The 24083-nt window shown below is 43.7% G+C and overlaps 1 long non-coding RNA gene across 1 annotated transcript; it reads left to right on the forward strand.

Moving 5' to 3' along the window:
* The first annotated feature begins 11977 nt into the window (after positions 1-11977).
* LOC130540029 (uncharacterized) lies at positions 11978-22570 on the forward strand. Its single transcript, XR_008954288.1, has 3 exons — positions 11978-12233; positions 13173-13419; positions 20960-22570. It is a non-coding gene; the product is annotated as an uncharacterized LOC130540029 (long non-coding RNA).
* Positions 22571-24083: the final 1513 nt, after the last annotated feature.

Raw genomic sequence — 24083 nt, forward strand, 5'->3', positions numbered from 1 at the left:
GGAGAGTAACAGGTGTAGTGGATTTTCTCAATTGTGGCGAAGCAGACCGTTACAGGTGTGGAAAAGAATGTTTCTTCCACCCCAGGAACAACAATCAGAGTATTGTTGTGTTTATAAAGTCCTTTCATGCATTACTGTTGTGATGGCATCCAGCTATTCGAAGGGTTTGTTGTATGATGGAGGTGTGAAGGAGATAAAGAGAAGAAGGGTTGCTGCGCGATGATCAAATGGGGGATACGTAAAATTGCCAGTTCCCCTTGTGTTTGTGATTATCACAACCAAACATAACATGTAGTGATGGCATTTGAAACCCTTTAGTGCAAAGCAGGGTTCAGCAAGAGAGTTCAAAGGTCTGACCTCTGCCAAAAGTCAGGGGAATAGCTTCCAGCCACCAGGTGGTTCTGTCCACCATGGTTTGGAGGTGAGTGAAACATGGCAGGAAGGCAAGGGGCCCAGCATGTCCACATTCACGTGGTTAAAACCCCCCTCTTTGGCATGATGAAGGGTGCTGCATTGCACCTTGGCATGCAAACATGCCACAGGAACATATCAGTGTCCTAATATCCCTCTTCAGCCCCAGCCAAACTGACACTTGATCAGACTGATAATAGGACCATGTTGACTCAGCTTCTGAAACAGCTCCCATCAGTTTTAGTCACCATTTGGAAAGGAAAAGCCCACAGGATTCCTGTCTTCACTGTATGCAGGTGATCAATCTTTGGCCAATTTTTGTGGTGGATGCCACACCAGACAGGGTTGGTTGCTGCTCCCAAGGTCAGAATTGGTAACTTGACAGACAAGCTCCTCCTAGCTCTCCTCTCCTCCCTTCTTCCCCTCCTACCTCCCCTTCTCCTCTCCTCTCCTCTTCCCCTCCCCTCCTCTCCTACCTCTCCTCTCCTCCTCTCCCCTACTGCTCCTCTTCTCTTCTCTCCCCTCCTCTCCTTTCCCCTCCCACCTCCCCTCCCTTCCTATGTCTCCTCTCCTCCCTTCTTCCCCTCCTACGTCTCCTCCCTTTTTTCCCTCCCCTCCTCTCCCTTCCCTCCCACCTCCCCTCCTATGTCTCCTCTCCTCCCTTCTTCCCCTCCCCTCCTCTCCCTTCCCTTCCCTTCCCTTCCCTTCCCTTCCCTTCCTTCCCCTCCTACCTCCCCTTCTCCTCTCCTCTCCTCTCCTCCTCCCTTCTTCCCCTCCCCTCCTATGTCTCCTCTCCTCCCTTCTTCCCCCCCTCCTCTCCCTTCCCTTCCCTTCCCTTCCTTCCCCTCCTACCTCCCCTTCTCCTCTCCTCTCCTCTCCTCTTCCCCTCCCCTCCTGACTCTGGGATATGGGAATTATTACTTTGGCACTGACAGGAGGCTCCACTCCTGTGCCTTTTTTCCAGGTGCCTCTCACCCCAGAAGTGCAACTATGATGTGGGTGACCAGTAGAGGCACTGGTTGGAGGAGGTGTATGGAACAACCATAACAATTTGGCATAAATTGAGTTATTTAAGAGTCAATATCTGACAAACTTTTTCTGAATAATAAGAATAAATAATTGTGTCAGTATTGTATTTAGTTTATATTTAGGTTTTACCAAGGAGGATAAATCGATACCAATCCTCCTCTCCAAGACATATTATTTGATTTCTTCTTGAGTGAAATAAATTGAATAATACGACCTCCAATACATGTGTTAAGTCCTCCCAAGCTACACCAACAGAGGGAGAAGATGCTCATTTTGTTTCAAGAGTAATTTCTTCCTTCAGCAATAACATGAAATCAGGGTTGGAGAGCAGACTGGAATTAAGCCTCCACCTAGAGGATTTAGATACTACTACTAGGTGGGACCATATGCAGAGATACAGGAGTGTGATCTGAGAGAAACAGATTACCAACTGAGCTAGAATTTACAAGGGGATGGAAGAGTTTGAAATAAAGAAGTATTCTCTAGATAACAAATGGGGAGAGAAATAAAATGTGAAGTCTCGTGAGGAAGGGTTAAATAGTTGTCATATGTCCACCAGGCAGAGATCTTCGCGCATGTGCGCAGAGGAAAACCTGGGCAGCAGATGTGATGGACTACTGTGGTCCACAATATTATCCATAACCTGATTTACATCATCTCCCAGTAAAAAAGGATAGTCTCCCATATCCTGGAGCTTATTTTCCAGCTGCCCAGAAAATACAGGGTCATCTATATTCGAGGCAGACACCTTAGCTAATATTACACTTTGGCCTTGAATCTCTGCAATGAGCAGTAAAACACATCCTGCCTCATCACCATCCTCCTTAATACACCTAAATTGTAAATGCCTATGAATTTAAATTGCCACCCTGGCTATTGTCAAACAAAGCAAAAAAAAAAACGCCCACCCAGACTTTTTCAGATTGAGTAGGTAGTAAATGGGTTTGGTGAAATAATGGAATAGCCACTTTTTTAGATTTTATAAATGTCAAAATTTCCCTTCCCTTATTCAGGTGGTTAGAACCTTTAACATTCCACATTATTGGATTTAAAGTACCCCAGTGGTCAGCCAACATCATAAGTCAAGTACAACAAAAGTAATTAAGGTGACAGGGTCCCCCCAGGTGCACAAAAACTTTATCAACAAAAACAAAAATCTCAAGGACTGTGAAAGTTGTCAGTGTAACTGACTCAAGGAGAGAAATCTCAAAATGACAGCTTTGTAACCATGTACATGAAAACAGGAGCATCACTAAAGCATGCCCATTATTACAATGAGATATCCCTCTGTCGTATCAGACCAACAACAGGAACTATATGAGGATCGGCATAGCTATGGGTTCAAAGTCTAATGTAAATACACCATAATGTTCATTAGCAAACATTAAGATATGCAGCAGTGAAGGTGGAGATTAATTAAATCCCTGTGGGTATCCCCTAGCAACAGACCCGTGTTGACAGTTGCGTATTACTCTTGGGAAGTAAAGAGTGAATGTAATCAAGCGTGTCTTAGAATCAGTGAACTCTTGCGCGCCATTTCCTTGATCCGCTCCCCGTCTTGGAATCACAGAAGCCAAACAATGATCGGGCTGGGTGGCTGTCCGGCCAGTTTGTGCCTGGCACACCGGAGTGTGCGTGGTCAATGTCATGGCCTCCCGGGAACGCGGTCCTTAGGAGATCCGGGATAGTACAACTCATGAAGGCTAAAATAGCAGAGCCGTCACAGCCCTATAGAAATCCAATGAAGGGTAGATTGTTCCGCCGGCACCTACTCTCCAAATCATCCACCTTCTGTTGTGGAGACTCAACTGCGGGAAGTGTCGCCAGTGAATTAGCTTTTAGCGCTCTGTTTGCTACGTCAAGAAAGTCAAGATAGGACTCAGCATTAATCAGGCACGGAGGCGTATGTCCGTAGAGGCTCTCGTCACGACTTAAATAGAATTTACCTTGCTTTCCTGTACCTCTCATTTTTGCACTAAGCAGTGACGGATGTCATTGGCAAGCAGTGCTCAGGGGCGGAGCAGAGCCATCGCTCTTCTCTGTTGGATCACTAGCTTTAGCTAAGCTCTCTTTATTAGTACTATCTTGATGCCAAAGCAAAAGTTTCAGTTGTTGAGGGGAATTCTGGATACAAATATTTAACCTGCCAACCGCCCACTTGTAAAATGTCTTCTGTGCACTGGGATGAAGTCATTTATTGCTGCTACTTACGAAAATGGGCTGTGTAGATTGCAGAGCCCCACACCTAAGCTGCCATCTTCACCGCTTACGTCACCATCTTCCATTTTTATTTTTTTAGATGTGAATCCTGCCTTGACTCAGCCTCGTCTGTCTTGGAGTCCTGCTTCCATTCTCTTTGTGCCTCCCTTGCTTGCACCTTTTTTATTAGAACCACTTCAATCCCTACTACTGTCTGCCACTGTTGCCCTTTTGGTGGTCAGGCTCTGGGATTCTGTAAAGCGCCTGGAAACAATTTTAATTGTAACAGACGCTTGATTGATTGATTGATTGATTGATTGATTGATTGATTGATTGATTGATTGATTGATTGAGTCTGCCCTGTGGGTCCTGTTCTCGCCTTCACTCTCTAGCATAAAGTTCTTCTAAACACAATTGAGAGTGTATCTGTCCTGAAGAACAACACTGTCAACCACCCAAATTGGTCATAATGCCGCAGCTGGCTTTGTTTTGCTATTTCATCAGGTATGTTTCCTGCTTTTCACTATTTCAAAAAATAATTATTTGCCATAGAAATTCATGTGCGCGGTGATGAAAATATTCAGGGGTGATTATGAGTTTTGCTGCTTTTATGTGTCTAGAATGAGGTAAGGTAAGATTGTCCCCAGGTTTGTTCATAGATCACACAGCACAGCGCCAAACACTCATTCCTACTCGCAGCTAGCTCCACTGTCTTTAGCCTGGTTTTGAATTTGAATTCTACTTAATGATGCAGATCCTTGACAGAGCAAACAAATGATCTCCTTCAATTTGTCTTAAGTTAAAGTTCTTTCTATCTGAAAAAGAGTACTCTCCTTTATTAGTATATGGACCGCTGATATAAAATGAGGACTTGTTGATGGAGGACTTTCTGCCAGCAGGGCTGTGTAAAAGTCTCCTTGTGTTTCTGATTATGGAGGAAAGCTTTTGTCCATGAAGCTTCTATAGAAGCTGTGAGTCGCCAACTCGTTACAGGGCCCTTTGCTCAAGGGTACATCAGCAGTGCTCTGTCCTGGCACCTCATCCTGCTACCAGAGTCCAGGGCCCCCTAAAACCTTGCTGTGGTACCACAGTGATGATCAGCAGAAGTGTGGAGGTGACATGCAGGAGTTTAAGGGCAGAACAACAAACAAAGAGAAAATCTTCTTATCATTAAATAAAGAGCTGGTCTTCTAATCCATTGGAAAGGTTGCCTGGGTCTGAAAAAAAGAAAGGAATCCTGGAAGGCCGAGGAGGAGGGGAGGAGGGAGAGTGCTGAAACAACAGTCTCCTGTTTACTGGAGGCCTTATAAAGAGATCAAAGCTATGGCAAAAGAGAAAATGAAGGGAGAAGAGAAGAGAGGGGCAGTGAGGTAAGGAGAAATGGTGACAAAAGATAACAAGCAGTGACTGCAGGAAGCCTAAAAACTCACTGTGGTGTGAATGGACCCCATCTGGCTCCCTCACAAAATGTTGAGAAGATAGATAATAACATGTATACACACATAGTATCTCTTAAACACACACACACACACACACACACACACACACACCACACACACACACACACACACACACACACACATACTTCCTCCGTATCCTTCTCTCACTCTATGTCCCTTCTGTCTGACCAGTCCCGGGTGGCCTCATCGCCTGTTCCAGGATCCCCCAAAGAGCTCTCGCCATGATCTCCAAGAGTACATTTTAGACCAATTTAATGTGAGAAAATATGAGTTGGGTGAGCCACAATGACCATCTGTGACTGGTTGGTGGGTGGGAGCGACCATTGAAGCAGGAGAACACACTATTATTATCATCATTGTTGTTGTTGTTTAAGGCGACATAAAAATATCCCAGGAGAATAGTTGACACACTTCCTAATTCTCAGGTGCACGAGTTTCCAAGCACTCGGCACAGAACACCAGCCTGCTGTGATCCTGTCTAATTAATGTTTTGGATCTTCTGATGGATGATTTTGACAAACCTTGGATTTTATATGAGAATAAGAAGCTTTTTTCATTTGTTTTTGTGGCCATTCTGAAGCCATTGTGTAACCATGGAAGAGAGTCACTGTTGAGAATCATTAAGTCTGTGCATTATTTTTATTTAGTCTTTTATGTTGTGACTTTGCTCAGTCTGAGTTTAAGCCTCCAACAAACTGATACAGTAGCTCGTGACCAGTGATCGCCCACACTCTTTTGTGTGTCTGTGTGACTCTATCCTCTAGCCGGCACATGCCTCCTACCAAACAGCTGGGCCCCAGCCAGAGGAGGGGTCATGAGGACCTAAGATTTTTGTCCCTTGAGGTTTGTTTAGTCCTCGTTTTTAGCAGTTTTGCTTAGAACCACAAACATGCATATGCATATTGAATCCAAACAATGTCCCGACACAAAGCCCTTTCAAGGTGGCTGTCAAACATCATTTTGAGCAAATGCCCCATCTGATCTCTGCCTCCAGCTCTCAGCTCCCAGCTGTATCATTGCCTGTAATTGATGGCTGCATTTCACTCGCAGTCGTCTGTGTTTGAACTGACTGAGGTCAAGCAGCCAGAAAAAGAATCATAGAAGAAGACGCAAACATGCAGTCACACAGAATCAGGGTCAGAGTGTCACAATACCGTCAGCACATAGTAGTGTGCCACCTCTGGCTTCACAATGTTGCATCAGGAACAGATCAAACAATACCTATACAGTCAAAGGTTTTGTGGTTTTGGATTAGGAAAAAGTCCAAGACCAGATCCTCCATCACTTGGTGATATTCATCTCCATTCCTGTTCCCCTGTACCTTTACAAGACCCCGTGGGCCTGTGGTTTCTAAGCGCCTCCACAGCCTGGCGCTTCCATCACATGGCTCATGCCGGAGATGGTGTGTTTCTGGTGGTTGATCATTCATTTCATTTTTTCTTTCCTACTTTATGAACAAAAACACTTTATGTGACCACACATGGCTCATCCAAGTGTGATTTACAATTAGAATTTGTTTCAAGTAATTCCTTTAGCGGTTAATCTGTTTTTTAATTTCATATTTGAAACATGTTGGTCATTTCGACACACATCCCATCACATCTGATAACATTGTACACAAATGATCACAAAGTGTTTGTGCTGCTGGTACACTGTGAACCTCAGCTGCTGCTGTTTTGGGCACATCAGGCACCTCTTGCTCTTCCTGTGGCCCTCCTGTCTGATGTCCTCTTGGAGCCGGGTGGGGGTTCCCGTCGCTTCAATAAAATGTTTCTGGAGTTTGCGTGTGCCATCCGTGCACCTCTTCATATGTGGCACAAGTTGGTGTAGGCAATGAGCCTGGCAACATCCAGCACCTTGTACCAGAGAATCCCGGGCCAACTCCTTGTTTTCCGGTGACATGTGTAGTTGCCAACAGTTTGATCCATCATGTCCATCACTTTGGGGTTCTTCTGACTGCTATCATCCACTGCTATGTTTTGGTAAAGAGTCCCAACAATAGGAACGAGAAAAGGAACGCCAAACAGCACCATAAATGTCCACCAGATGTTTAGCTGGAGGCAGGAAATCAAAATATGACAACGGCGATGCTGATGAAGCTGCGCATGGTTGGTGTAGCAACAGGAAGAAGATCCCACATTTTTGATGAGTCAGCCGAGAGGGAAAAGGTGGAGGAGAACGGGGAAGGGCCAAGGACAGACTCTTGAGGGAGACCTTTAGCAACAGGAAGTGAACCCTGGGCAGTGACGGCTTTTCCAGGTCTGCATTTGGTCGCAGGTTTGATGAGTGCTGATGAAACAAGACCAAACTAGAGGCAATGCTTATAGTTTGTGGGACACCTGTGGCCAGGAGCGGGCCACCACATTACAACCACATTACATCTCAGATAAACCAGAGAATGTGAAAAATGAAAACCCAGCAAACTGAGAAACAAAGCACACACAGACATCAGGCGAACATAATGGTTGGACAGCCGGGGAGGGGCTTGTGCTGTAGCCCAACAAAGGGCTTTTTTTGTGGATTAGGGACGTTCGTTTGTTTTGGAAGGCTGCCTGGGTTGGCCGGTGGAAGGTGACATTTTGTCATCTGCTTAATACTGAGGTCGCTTTGGGGGGTTAATTAGAGCCATCATTTTTAGTGATCAATAAATCATGCCTTATTGATCTTTCAGTCCCATAAGCTGGCTGGGAGCCCCCCACACACACACACACATACACACATATATAAAGATGGATGAAGACGCACATACATATACACACAGTTGCATGCACAGCCACGCACACACACACATGACAAACATGCACATACACCCACATACCCACCCACGCAAAATAGCCCTTTTTTAGGATATTTACAATCAAATTTTCCATCTTTGAAAATTATCAAATTGTAAAATGTGAATATTTAATGCAAATTTTAAATGTTACACAAAACATTAAATGTACATGTTAAATCTAAATGCTAAATCTATATTTCAATCAATCAATCAATCAATCAATCAATCAATCAATCTTTATTTATATAGCATCTGTTACAATCAAAATTGTTTCTAGGCGCTTTACAGAATCCCAGGGCCTGACCCCAAACAAGCAACAGTGGCAAGGAAAAACTCCTCTTTAACAGGAAGAAACATTGAGCAGGACCAGGCTCATTTAGAGGGACCCTCCTGCTGATGGCCGACTGGGTAGAGAGAGAGGAGAAGGGGGGAGGGCAGGTAGAGGAGAGAACAGGTAGATCATAGAAATACATACAGAAATACATTATATTAAGTAAAATAAGCTGCCGGTAGAGTCGAGTTGAGTGGGTCAGCGGGGTCGGAGGTCAGTAGGTCAGCATGCAGGTCTGAAGGCGGCGATACCTGTAGATCACACGTGTCAAACTCAGTCCTCGAGGGCCACGATTCTGCCGGGTTTTCTGTCCTACCAGGCTGAAAATGCATTCAGTTGGATAGAAAACCCGACAGGATCGTGGCCCTCGAGGACTGAGTTTGACATGCCTGCTTGTAGATGAATACATAATTGGGGGGGGGGGGGGGGGGGCAGAAAAACAACACAAGGAAAACATTAAATTCATATGCAAATCTGAACTGCCTTCTTGCAATATAAAGAATCCGGCCAACTGATGAATTGATGTGGTCAATTGATGAAAATTGATGGGTGTTCACTTGAATTCCATGTGAGTTCTTATAATAAAGTCTTGCAATTCCAAGACATATATTTCGTCGTTCCATCCTCACCATTGAGGCTTGTGCCTTGATGACTACACCATAATAAGACTGGCAGATGAAGGTGGTGAGGCCCACAGGCCCTATTGAGACTGCCTTTAAAAATAGCTGATCAGCCTCAGAATTTGCAACATCATCATCACATTGCAACGTTCATCATATTTCATTAACTTTGACTTTTTCCTCAGTTGTTCCCCATCCGGGCAACAAATGGAACCGGCCTCAGGCTTAGGTTAAATGGTTTCATTCCCTAGTGTTTGGGAGAAAATGATCAGTTTTCTCCCTGTGCTGTTGCCTTCAGAGGAATGAGACGGAAGCTTCAGTTTACTTGCTGCAAGGGCAACCCACACGTCTGCAGTGAGCCACAAAGCGTGAGCCTTGACAAGGTTTATTTTATATTAGCACACGAACATGTAAGATTACAATAAGCGTAAGCGTCACATGATAAGACAAAGCATGATATATACAAAAGGAACATATAAGAAAATGGGAAATGGAGTGTCACAGGATGGTCAGGTTGTCCCCTGCTATCCTGAGGTGATAGAACATCAGTTAAAGCAGGTCACAGGGTTCTGCACAAGAGTGATTATAAGCGGTTACGGCATTGCTATATAAACAGTTTGAACCTAACACCTAGAAAGTGTTCTTGTGGTTCCTGATTTCTATCAGTATAATACTTACACCAGTTAGTCGGAATGTAATAAGACCTGTTCAGCTTATTGTCACTACATGTATTGACTGCCTGTAGCCTTGTTCTTAATGGAACAGCACACTGAATGTTGATGCTGTTCTGGTTTCACGTCAATTGTTTCACGACATGCTTCCCTTAGGAAACATTATTCAGCAGCATGGAATAAATTTTCATTGTTATGCTGATGACACTCAGCTATATCTATCCATGAAACCAAAGGAGACAGAGCAGTTAGTGAAGCTTCAGACCTGTCTCAAAGACATAAAATCTTGGATGTCTTCAAATTTCCTTCTCCTTAACTCAGGAAAAACTGAGGTCATGGTGTTTGGTCCTGAACCTCTCAGGGATAGATTAGATCACATTATCACTCTAGATGGCACCTGCTTAGCATATAGTCTCTCTGTGAGGAATCCTGGAGTAACCTTTGACCAAAATCTGTCCTTTAACTCACACATTAAAATAGTCTCGAGAAGTGCCTTTTTTCACCTGAGAAACATCGCAAAGATCAGGAAACTACTGAAGCGGCATGATGCTGAAAAGTTAGTCCATGCATTTGAACCAGCTTCCTGTCCAGGTACGGGAGGCTAACTCCATCTCTACTTTTAAGATTAGACTTAAAACCTACCTTTGAAAAAGCTTATCATCACTAATTCTGTAGTTCCAGTTATTATCCTAGACAGACAAATGATCATACTTAGAGGGCCGTCTAATTATTAGGTTAACATCTTAGTTATGCTGCTATAAGCCGAGGCTGCCGGGGTCCAGAAACATGATCACCTGACAGGCCTCTTTCACCCCACTGGGTGATGACTTCCGCTCCTCTCCTCTCCTCTCCTCTCCTCTCCTCTCCTCTCCTCTCCTCTCCTCTCCACACCAAGTAAACTAGTGATGTTATTTCTTGTGTAGTTTTTCTGCCCCCACCCCCGTCTGTATTCATCTACAGGTATCACTGCCTTCATAGTTGTATGCTGGCCTACTGACATCCAACCCCGCTGACCCACTCAACTCTACCGGCAGTTTATTATAATTAATATAATGTATTTCTATGACCTCTACCTATTCTCTCTCTACCAAGCCGGCCATCAGCAGGTGGGTCCCCCATATGAGCCTGGTCCTGACCAAGGTTTCATCCTGTTAAAGGGGAGTTTTTCCTTGCCACTGAACCTGAATACTTTCTGGGACACATACGACTGCCAAGGTTCCTGCAAATGGAAGAGGAGGAGGAGAAACAGAAGGCCAGAAGGGTGCTGAGAGAAAGGGAAGACCCTGAGGACAAAGACCCTTTTGTTGTGTTCTTTTTTGTTAAAGCGGCAAGGACACGGAGGTTTTCCCTCCACATGTTTGGACAGCATGGACCTAAGAGAGACATTTAGAGTCTGTGCTGTTTAAAACGGTCGTATTGTTTCACTGTCGTCTGGTCTAGATTGTTTTGGTTCCATTGTTATATTGTGTTACCAAAAGTATTAACTCTAAAAAATTAAAATTTCTAATTTGTAGAAAATTTGCGAGGAACAATTACACTACAATAAGCAGCAGAATAAAGAGGTTCAAACCTTCCAAACACAACATGCAAATGTTTAAAAGGATGTTTTAAAAGGAACATGACTGCTAATTAAATCATCCCTGGAAATAGTTCATGTATCATAAATATATAAGACAATATATATCGCTAATTATCTCACTAAACATTATATTTTACTCTGGAAAAAAGTTGCTTTTCTGTTGAAAAGAAGGAAAACATTCCTCGGAAATTTTTCATATTTTTAAAGAATATTGATTGTACTGCGTAAAATTTTATTGAGTATTAATTGCCTTTTAAATATCATTGTATGTTAAATTTCTTTAAAAGAACATGCGTGTCATTTATTCAATTCTTTATATGATGCGATAAAGTTGTTTTGAGTGAATAACGCGAGAACAGTTCTTTTTGTTAACATTTCTTAGAAAGGAAAAAAAAATGTTTTCTCGTAAGAGTTCGTTACCATTTTTAGACTGCAGAACAATTTTTTAAATAATTTATTTGGGTTTTTTTGTGCTTATTGTTTCTGTAATGTGATGTTGACACCATGTGTGAGACTGCAGCTTTGGCTAAATTAGCTTTTGAAGTTGTTCACACTTTTAAAATTGCTATATTAGCAAACCTCTGATGCAGCCTGACAACAGGGTCAGCCGGCTCTCTCCGAGTGCCCTTCTCATCATTTAATGATGATGCAGCCACCCAAACGTGCACTCTCATGCTTGTACGATCACGTTTCAGCGTTTTCCTCTTCCGTCCGCTGGGAACAGAGCTATTGTCTGCTCACATTTGTCGTTCCTTGTCATTCTTGTCTTTTTCTTCTTTAACTTTAAGTCACCTTTGGCCATCTCAGGACTCTCTGTGAAGCTTAAAAAATTAAAGCTTCTCTATATATTAATGCAAACACGTTAATTAGTTAATAGTCGTCTTAAACTGTACAACTCGTGGCTGGCTCCTCCTACCCCGTTCCCATGACAACCCCTCTCTCTCATTTAATAGGACAGAATTTTTTGTTTACATAACAAAATTCAGGGTTGCAGATTACAAACAGCCTCGTGGGATCTGGGGGTGGACGAACACGGAGGCAGGACTGGTCCCAGATAATGGTGTGGGCGTGTGCGTCTGCACCACGACTGACCAAAACATCGAAGCTGCTACCGTGTGCATGGAATTCCCCAAAGCTGCAAGCAGGATGAGGTGGGGGTAAGTAAAACTTGTCCCTGTTGCTTCTGGGATATGGATATCCTGGAAGGCCAAAGTGAAGGTCTGTCTAATTAGTTCACTGATGACAAATACATACACAGCAGGCTGCTGGGACTCTCCTGGGTGAGGATGCTCCTCCTTTAGCGCACTTCTGATCATACAGGAAAAAAGACAGAAGCTTACTTTAAGATCTTCTTATGAGATATCTCTTCTTTTTTTGGAAATGGTTTAAATTCTTTATTATACTGCTGATATGTTGATGAAGTCATTATTCTCTAACTTCATATTACAGTTACAATATAAAATGAAAAACTTATAGGACGCAGCAGTGCAGGTTTTTGGGTACAATTTTTTTAGTTGTGCCTGGGTGTCTCACACACGTGTTCAGGGTCCAGTAACACCCCGTCCCCCCCCCGTCCCCCTCAGCTGATGGATTAGGTGGTGGTTATTGAAAAATGGATGGATGGAAGGATTGCTCCTGTCAAAATATTTAAATACATTCCAACTGGTTGTATCATGTTACTCAGCTTTCCTGAGCCTGGCCACGTGGACCATGCTGTAGCGTAACACCCCCCTATCGAAACAAAGAAGAATCTTTTTCAGATTTGACTCTACTACTACTACTACTACTACTACTACTACTACTACTACTACTACTACTACTACTAATAATAATAATAATAAACATTACAGCTAGATTTGGAGCCCATCATCTACTGGGTCATGAGCCATCAAGGCTGGTCTACAGGCATCACATAAAGCAAAAGGGCAAGCAGTTGCCAGTCACACATCCATCATGGTTACACCCCAGTGGGCCAGTATGGTGCCCTAATCCCTGGAAGTGCCCTATGGTTTGTTCCCTACCTCCATTATCCTCTTCATCTTTCCTCCTTCACATTCTTCTTTTTTCTACCGTTGTTTTGCTCCTCACTTCCCCAGGCAGGGGTGTTTGGACCATGCAGCGTGACCTAGCTGCCAGGGGAGGGTTCCTGTGGGGGGTTCTAGAGCCACAGATGAGGCCTGAAGTCAATATACCCCCTTCTATCCTGCCTGCTTCACCTCCCCTGGGTGTCACTTTCCCCAGCACTCTTCCTCCTGATGCCCAGCAGGCCAATCAAGCCAAATCTGTGTTCCACGCAGCCCTGGGGCCAAGGGGATGGAGGGAAGGAGGATAATTGTAGAGCAGGTAGGTCAATGCCCACATGGACTGCCTGTCCCTCTGAAACCCTCTCAGGATCTGTATCGCCATCAGCACTGCATTTAATTACCTTGCTCATCTTCATTAATTCATAGGCAAAACTCATGGAGTGCAGACCTGTGATAGATCAAGAGAGAGGAAGGGAAGGAGGGAATGGAAGAAAAAGTGGTGGTGTAGGCCTAGACATAACAACAACAGCAAAAAAAACAATAACAACAATCTGAGCAGCAGCTCACGGCTCGGAGCAGCAGATCCTTGTCCCTGGTGTCCACTTAGGGCACTTGTCTAAGTCCTTTAGCACATGGGGCCTTTTGCCTTTTGAGGGCCACGGGACTCTAGGGTCAGTTTGGCCATCCGAAGAGAAGAAATCCCTGTTGTCTGGCCAGGAGGTTCCTCTGAGACTGAACAATAAGCAGCCTCTATTGATTTGAAGCACTAGGGGACGTTCCTTGGACAGAGTGACCATAATGACATTAGAGATTATGTGCTCAGATATTTCTCACTAGAGACTGGCATTTAGAGCACTGACTAATAAATGCCTGTTGGTCGGTGGACCCTGGGACTCCTTCATTGATTTGGTCTTGTGCTGCTCAAGATGAAAACTGCAAATGCAGAATCAACGCAAATGAATTTAACCTTCATTATCCCGCTGCCGGCCTCACTGCACAGGAGAACCTCTCGGTAGCTTGACTGGGTCTCTTCGCTTTTGAAAATGCTTCATAATATAAACCCAGAGGTTGTTCTGTGTGCGGAGAAAGCACAGTTGGTATGGATGGAAATGAACCGTGCTGCTCGGTGGAAAGCAGCCTTTATTTCTCCATCTGAGCTCTGGGGTCAGAGTGGAGTCTGGCCCCGGTGTCTCCTGTTGACACCCAGGCTCCAAAGGGCTGAAAGTTAATACTGCGACAGATGTGTCACCTCCGTCTCACCGCTCAGCTTCACCCTCGCCCCTCCCTTCCCTGACACCCTCCTCCCAAGTGCTTTCCCTTTGCTTCTTTCCATCCCCAATTCAATCGTTGTTAAAATAAGGTTTCACACGAAGACCTATGTTTTTGAAAAATAGCGTTAGCGTTTAGGTGGGAAGAAGACAGAAAGGACCAAAGGCATCCCATAATGTTTCAGACATACTGAAGGCCGTGTTATGACCTGGATGTACTCTACATCAAGCTGCGTTTTGACCTGGAAATGCAATAGAATGCAGAAATGATGTGTTCTTTCGGGGATCCCTTCCCGGGCCGCCACAGCGAACCTTCCTCGTCCATCTCCACCTGTCCTTTTACATCCTCTTCTCTCACACCAACCAACCTCAAGTCCTCTCAAACTCCATCCTTTGACCACCGTAGCACTGTCCTTACTCTAGGACAACCCCTAAACATACTACATCCCATGTAGACATGTAGATTTCTTCAACAGCTCAAACCAAGGTAACAGGAGGACATTACTCTTCCTTGTCTTATTGACTTGCTCTGTCTCTGTCTTTACCTCGGCCTGTCTCCTCTTCCGTGGCATTTTGGCAGGACATTGATGTATGATGAGCTTCTCTGAAAGCTCCCTGGAGCTGAGCGCAGATGCTGTGCCTCTACGAGTCCTCGTCTCTCCTCTGGCTTACCCCACCCCCACACATCAGAGGGAATCGCTGATTGACTCCCCGAACCTTGATAGCTGGAACAGATGGAATATGAATGATTTGCTCGTCTGTGAAAATGAAGTTGTGCGAGGGGACCTTCAGTTGTAGATAAAGTCCCAGTGATTGGTAGGGTGTGCCTGCCTGCACCAAATGTTGGGTTATTTGTTTAATTCTCGACTTAATTCTGCTGTGTGTCTCTTCCCTCCGTTTCGACCCATCCTCCATTGTAATCCCCTGTGTCTGCTAGTCCCCCTCCCTCACCTCGAGGATTTCAGCCCGCTTCCCCTTCCTGTCTGCCGGAGTGTTTTTGATAAGTGGTCCAGTGTCCAGGATTCCTCATGTGCTTTTGTTGGACTTGCCTGCCTGTTCTGATTCGTGTCCTGGTAATGGACACGATTAAAAAAAAAAAGCTCTACTACAAAGCTTTAAAATGCTTCTCACTCTTTCTTGACAAATCCCTTCTGTAAGGTAAATCTGTCCAAAGGGGAAAGTGGGTGTTTGGAGGACAGACCCTCATGCAGGTGCCTCTTGGGTGTTTGATGCAAGACTTGTGCTCAATCAGCCTCTTCAGCAGCTGCTGTCATGTGGCTCCCAGTCTTTGATTTGTTGATTGAAGTGAGGACATGTGTGGGCCCTTGTTTTGGGTCTGTTTTTGGAGAAAATACTTCATAAAAGGTTTTAATCAACAGCAACAATGGCAACAAAATGATTTGCTAGTTAGAGCTGGAATTAATTAACTACTTATTCTACTACTACTACTGCTATGACTACTACTACTTCTGCTACTACTACTACTGCTACTACTACTGCTACTACTGCTACAACTGCTGCTGCTGCTACTACTGCTACTGCTACTACTACCACTGCTGCTGCTACTACTACTACGACTGCTACTACTGCTACTTCTACTACTGCTGCTATTGCTACTACTGTTAATACTGCTACTACTGCTACTACTACTACTACTGCTAATACTACCACTGCTGCTACTGCTGCTACTACTGCTACAGTTACTACTATTACTGCTACTACTACTACTGCTACTACTGCTGCTGCTACTACTACTACTACTACTACTACTACTGCTACTTCTACGACTGCTGCTACTGCTACTACTGTTACTACTGCTACTACTACAGCTACTGCTCCTACTAGCACTGCTGCTACTACTGTTACTACTACTACTGCTACTACTACTACTACTACTACTGCTACTACTGCTGCTGCTACTATGACTACTACTACTACTACTGCTACTACTGCTACTACTACTGCTACTACTACCACTGCTGCTGCTACTACTACTGCTACTGTTACTACAACTACTGCTACTACTACTACTGCTACTACTACTACTGCTGCTTCTTCTACTATTACTGCTACTATTACTACTACTACTGCTACTTCTACTACTGCTGCTACTGCTACTACTGCTCCTACTACTGCTACTACTACTATTGCTACTACTACTGCTACTGTACTGCTGCTACTATGACTACTACTACTACTACTGCTACTACTGCTACTACTACTGCTACTACTACCACTGCTGCTGCTACTACTACTGCTACTGTTACTACAACTACTGCTACTACTACTACTGCTACTACTACTACTGCTGCTTCTTCTACTATTACTGCTACTATTACTACTACTACTGCTACTTCTACTACTGCTGCTACTGCTACTACTGCTCCTACTACTGCTACTACTACTATTGCTACTACTACTGCTACTGTACTACTGCTACTATGACTACTACTACTACTACTGCTACTACTGCTACTACTACTGCTACTACTACCACTGCTGCTGCTACTACTACTGCTACTGTTACTACAACTACTGCTACTACTACTACTGCTACTACTACTACTGCTGCTTCTTCTACTATTACTGCTACTATTACTACTACTACTGCTACTCTACTACTGCTGCTACTGCTACTACTGCTCCTACTACTGCTACTACTACTATTGCTACTACTACTGCTACTGTTACTACTGCTACTACTACTACTACTGCTGCTGCTGCTACTATGACTACTACTACTACTGCTACTACTACTACTACTGCTACTTCTACTACTGCTACTGCTACTACTACCACTGCTGCTACTGCTGCTACTACTACTGCTACTACTGTTACTACTACTACTACTACTGTTACTACTACTGCTACTTCTACTATTACTGCTACTATTACTACTACTACTGCTACTTCTACTACTGCTGCTACTGCTACTACTGCTACTACTGTACTACTGCTACTACTACTACTACTACTGCTACTACTACAGCTACTGCTCCTACTACCACTGCTGCTACTGCTACTACTGTTACTACTGCTACTACTGCTACTACTACTGCTACTACTGCTGCTGCTACTATGACTACTACTACTACTACTGCTACTTCTACTACTGCTACTACTACTACTGCTGCTACTGCTGCTGCTACTACTACTGCTACTGTTACTACGACTACTGCTACTACTGCTGCTGCTACTGCTGCTGCTACTACTACTGCTACTGTTACTACTACTACTGCTACTACTACTATTACTACTACTACTGCTACTTCTACTACTGCTGCTACTGCTACTACTGCTCCTACTACTACTGCTACTACTACTACTACTGCTACTTCTACGACTGCTGCTACTGCTTCTACTTTTAATACTGCTACTACTGCTACTGCTACTACTGTTACTGCTACTACTATTGCTACTACTATTGCTACTACTGCTACTACTACTACTGCTGCTACTACTACTACTGCTGCTACTGCTACTTCTACTATTACTGCTACTATTACTGCTGCTACTGCTCCTACTACTACTGCTACTACTACTACTACTGTTACTGACACTACTGCTGCTACTACTACTACTACTGCTACTACTACTACTGCTACTATTGCTACTGCTACTACTGCTGCTACTACTACTACTACTACTACTGTTACTGACACTACTGCTACTACTGCTACTACTACTACTACTGCTACTACTGCTGCTGCTACTATGACTACTACTACTACTACTGCTACTACTACTGCTACTTCTACGACTGCTGCTACTGCTGTTACTACTGCTACTACTAATACTACTACTACTACTACTGCTGCTGCTACTACTGCTACTGCTACTACTACCACTGCTGCTACTATACTACTACTACTGCTACTACTGCTGCTGTGCTGCTACTATGACTACTACTACTACTACTGCTACTACTACTACTGCTACTGCTACTACTACCACTGCTGCTACTGCTGCTACTACTACTACTGCTACTTCTACTGTTACTGCTACTATTACTACTACTACTACTACTGTTACTACTACTGCTACTTCTACTATTACTGCTACTATTACTACTACTACTGCTACTTCTACTACTGCTGCTACTGCTACTACTGCTACTACTGTTACTACTGCTACTACTACTACTACTACTGCTACTACTACAGCTACTGCTCCTACTACCACTGCTGCTACTGCTACTACTGTTACTACTGCTACTACTATTACTGCTACTACTACTGCTACTACTGCTGCTGCTACTATGACTACTACTACTACTACTGCTACTTCTACTACTGCTACTACTACTACTGCTGCTACTGCTGCTGCTACTACTACTGCTACTGTTACTACGACTACTGCTACTACTGTGCTGTGCTGCTACTGCTGCTACTACTACTGCTACTGTTACTACTACTACTGCTACTACTACTATTACTACTACTACTGCTACTCTACTACTGCTGCTACTGCTACTACTGCTCCTACTACTACTGCTACTACTACTACTACTGCTACTTCTACGACTGCTGCTACTGCTACTACTTTTAATACTGCTACTACTGCTACTGCTACTACTGTTACTGCTACTACTATTGCTCTACTACTATTGCTACTACTGCTACTACTACTATGCTGCTACTACTACTACTGCTGCTACTGCTACTTCTACTATTACTGCTACTATTACTGCTGCTACTGCTCCTACTACTACTGCTACTACTACTACTACTGTTACTGACACTACTGCTGCTACTACTACTACTACTGACTACTACTACTGCTACTATTGCTACTGCTACTACTGCTGCTACTACTACTACTACTACTACTGTTACTGACACTACTGCTACTACTGCTACTACTACTACTACTGCTACTACTGCTGCTGCTACTACTATGACTACTACTACTACTACTACTGCTACTACTACTGCTACTTCTACGACTGCTGCTACTGCTGTTACTACTGCTACTACTAATACTACTACTACTACTACTGCTGCTGCTACTACTGCTACTGCTACTACTACCACTGCTGCTACTACTACTACTACTACTGCTACTACTGCTGCTGCTACTATGACTACTACTACTACTACTGCTACTACTACTACTGCTACTGCTACTACTACCACTGCTGCTACTGCTGCTACTACTACTACTGCTACTTCTACTGTTACTGCTACTATTACTACTACTACTACTACTACTACTACTACTGTTACTGACACTACTGCTGCTACTACTACTACTGCTACTACTACTACTGCTACGACTGCTACTACTACTATTGCTACTACTACTGCTACTGCTATTGTTACTGACACTACTGCTGCTACTACTACTACTACTGCTGCTACTGCTACTACTACTACTGCTATTACTGCTACTCTTGCTCCTACTACTACTGCTGCTACTTTACTTCTTTTTTTATTATTATTATTATTATTGTTATTATTATATTATTATTATTATTATTATTATTATTATTATTATTATAGCTTTGTTATCCCAATCCTAATTAAAACCTTGTTTTTATTCAATCTCCTTATTCCAAGCACATCATGTCTAGCTGTTATGGCCCAGTACTCTTAGTAAAATATATATATATATATATATTTCTGGTTGACTATCGTCATGGTGAACTGTAGAATCTGAGCTCTTCAATGATTTTAGCTTTTTAAAGATGATTAATTCAAGTCCAAACATCGTGTGCTGGTTTCTGTTAGTAAGTTATATTATCTTCATCTGCAGGAGGTCAGAGTTCAGACTTCACACAGCTAAATGTGTGACTTCTTCTTTGCGGTTCTCGGTGGTCAATGCTTTGTTTGTTTAGGTGGGTTTGGGGGTTTTCGTGATCCTGTCAGATCCAGTCAATATCTTTATAATATTCATTAAAATATGAGATGTGTTTTACAGCCTCATCTGTCAAATTCTTTCTGACATAAAAGGAATTCAGACGTAAACGATGCCGCCTCGCTGTAGGGGGTCAGAGGTATGGAAGCCCAGGCGTTCTACTCAGATACGCAGCTCCTCCTCACCAGTTGTTGGTTGTTGGAGGCAAACGGATGAAAACTAATGACCCACCTCAGTAAACCGAGCAAAGCAACAGTGCTCAGCTAAACCTAGCCATGGTGGTCCACATCAGGACATCAGGATGCAACGCATACCCTCACACAAAATGGGCCCCTCATGCATTGCGGGGGCCCTCACACAGGACAGCTTCTGCAGACAGGGAGGGGGAGCTCTGCCACTAGCCCAACATAAGAGCAGGTTGTTCTGCATCACTGAGCCCGGAAACAGTGGTCATTAACATGCAAATCAGAGGGCAGCAACAGTCCATAATTATGGCTCTGAAGATCCTGTAGGCCTCGTATAAAAGAAAGGTTTTGGAAGGCAATTAATTAACATTGCTGCTATGATTACAACTTATTAGAGATGAGTCCATTAGAGGCAGGCCCCTTTTTCTCAGCCCTGTACTTCAGAAGAGCCCCAGCAGAGCACTGGGGGCCCCTGTGAGCCACGATATGTTAACGGGGAAAAAACAAATTAGGTGTCAAAAATTTATTAGGGTTCTCTTTAATATTGCAGATCTGTTCCTGGCCTGTCGCTGCAAGAGAGACTCCAGAAACCGGAAAACAGCAAAATGGCTGAGGACAACTGGATGGATGGATGGATGGATGGATGGATGGATGGATGGATGGATGGATGGGCGGGCCAATATGGTCCTGAAGACAGCACGTAGCATTAAACTCGATGATGTTTTCATAAACTTGAGAGATTTATTAAAAACCATTTTGATCAAAGACAGAAAGAAACCTTCAGATCTAACCTTACGCCTACCCTTCTACACCGTATTCTCCTTGATTGGATTTGCTTGTATTTCTGTCCCTTCTCTGTTGGTCTCAGGCTGGTGGGCCTGGCCTACCGTCTTCCTAGTTCACTTGTGTCTCTTGTCAATCCTTAGCCTGCCACTAGCCTCTGTGTCTAGATTGTGGGTCCGGCTTTCAGCCTTTGCACAACAGAATCCTTTCATGGCTAATATAATGAAAACGATTGAGTTCAAGAAAGAAGGCCAAAGAGTGCCCAATAAATGTGATGCAAATGAATTTTCTGGGATTTTGGGAGTTTTTCACAGATCAAAAGTCAATGACTAAAATATACAGAGAGTAATAATGGACATCCAGCTATATGTGGCATCACTGGAGTTGTCCTGTCAGCAGAAATGTCGCTAAAATTGACTTTCAGGATTTCACACATCATATATTCTGCCAAATGCAGCAGCCAGCAACAACACTGGGCATCAGTGTGAGGCCCGTGTCCTGTTCCTTCGTTAAACATCTCCAGCACCCTTTCAGGTGTTCCCAACAGCATCCCTGGCTGAGCTTAGGGTCAGGGAAACAGACGTCCCATCCACCATCTTTGATTTCTGTAAGTGGACAACATAGCAGACAAGGAAAGGAAGATCATAATTTCTAGTTTACGGGTAGGGTCCACCCCGGATGAGTCCTTAGTTCATCCCAGGGCCTTATATGAGCATTTGTGGGTTTGATACCTTGCTTAAGGGCACCTGGGCAGTGGTCTGAAGGTGTCCTGGCTCCTCCCCCTCCTACCAGAAACCTTCCATGTTTTGTCTGCCTCGACCCGAGGGCTCGACCCGAGAACCCTCCGCTGTTCGGCGCAGGTCCCAGTTCAGAGTTCCTAGTTGTAGGACATCTGCATTGTACAGTACATGAAAGCCACATTCATCCCTCGGGGAAAAAAGGTAATTTTTGGTGCTCTTCTGCAGTGATGAAAAGGTCTGAATTGGTGAGCCCCTTGGAATTAAAGATATCCTGGATACATATAGGCCAGGCCAGCCAACTGGCAGAACAGAGGAAACCAGCAGAACAGAGGACACAAATATAGGCCAAAAGAAAACTAGCTTATGTATGGTCTCTGTCACAGCTGCAGGCAATCATGCCCGTGAGCTGCCTCGCCCCGCACACCTGTTGTGCATCAGGACTCTAATGAGCACTCTTCTTAAACCCCGGAGGCATACCTGCGCTTTGCCTGATCGTTATTCGTTCCCGATGACTTTCCAGCGTATTCCTGTTTGCCTGCCTGCCCGGTTCCGACCTTGCCTGTTCCTGACCATTCTGTTCTGCTCGCTCCCCGGAGAATCCGGGGAGTTTTCTGACAATAAAGCGGTGTTCAGCCAGACTTGTGTGTCGCATTTGGGTTCTTATCTGGTTCCTGACAGGTCTCAATTTTTTAAAAACAGAGACAATAGAAAAGTGTCCCAAAAAGCCTTTAATAAAGCCTGGCAAAGCCGAGAACAAACAAATGCGACTGTGTGTTGCAGCCACCTTGGCATTAAAGCAACTAAAAGTACTTAACTAATGTTTACACCTCAAGCCATGCCCACTAGCAACCAGTTACGAGTTGTCTTTGGGAGCAGTCATGGAAATATGTGTCACATCTGTTTAACCAACACATGGAAGGTAACCAGTGCTGTCCAGTTGGCATGGAAATGAAACCCTGATACATTTTTACCAAAGCAGTTGTGACTTCACATACTAGCTTGCACACAGTTGATACCCTACTCCAAACAAACAATATTCTCCAGGGGTTGCTAACCCCCAGGGAAAATTCTCAAGACTCCAAAATGATTCAGCGGGACTGCCATAATTTGTCTTCATCTGTGTTAGCACCGGTATCCCAGGACACATGAAAGCACAATTTCATTGATCACTGTCAACACGTTCTGTCGTTGACAAAAACACCGTGTGGTCGATTTACGGGGTGTTGAATGTAAAAATGTACAACTACTTTTCTTACATTTAAATGGACAACATAATTAATTTCCTCACATTTACAAAAGTCTAAAAGTAAATGTGAGCTGTAAACCTGTATAAATGTTAATAAATGATTGTAAATTTTAAATGTGAATGTTAAATATTATGTCGACATTTAAATGGCAATGTTAAGTTTAGATCCAAATGTTATATATTAAGTTTTTTTATTTACTTTTAGACTTTCTCACATTTATCTCAATGTAAGGAAATGAGTTGTCTCATGGAGCTAAATGTTAGAAAACTACGTGAGATTTTTACATTTAGTACCCCACAGATCTTAGACCAATATACAACAAGCTGTCAGTAGGGTTGCCGCTCATCCTGTAAAATACGGAATATCTCTTTATTTAGCAATTAAATGCAGTGATTTGTTCCATATCTCCATAAATTCTGATATACCTCTGTCAACTTTTGCCTCATTGACCTACAAGACACCCTTATGTTTATGTTATGTTTACTTTACTGTTACTTTACAGTTACTTTGCCGTTACTTTAAAGTTAAACAGCCTTGGTCAGGAGACAACCACAGAGGAACTGGAGGCTCAGGTGATGTCAGGGAGGTCTTTTACAGGATTTTCAGACACTGAACACACAGAGTGAAGCAGAAGGTGACTGAGAATATTTAATACATCTGACAGATGGAAGGAGACTCCCGCCTAATACCATCACCAACTACCCACACCTCCATCTTTACTTGGCACTCATCCCAACGTCAACTTGTCTTTCAAGCCTGCCCCCCCCCCCTTCTTCCCACCTGCCATTAGTCTGGAGATGTGTCAGGACATGGGAATAGATCTGACAACACATTCCAGCTCCCCCAGTCTCAAAGAGGTTTCCCCTAATGAGAGAGTATTTAGAGAGCAACATCTAGAGCAGGG

The sequence above is a fragment of the Takifugu flavidus genome, chromosome 16, assembly GCF_003711565.1.
Source record: "Takifugu flavidus isolate HTHZ2018 chromosome 16, ASM371156v2, whole genome shotgun sequence".
NCBI lineage: Eukaryota > Metazoa > Chordata > Actinopteri > Tetraodontiformes > Tetraodontidae > Takifugu > Takifugu flavidus.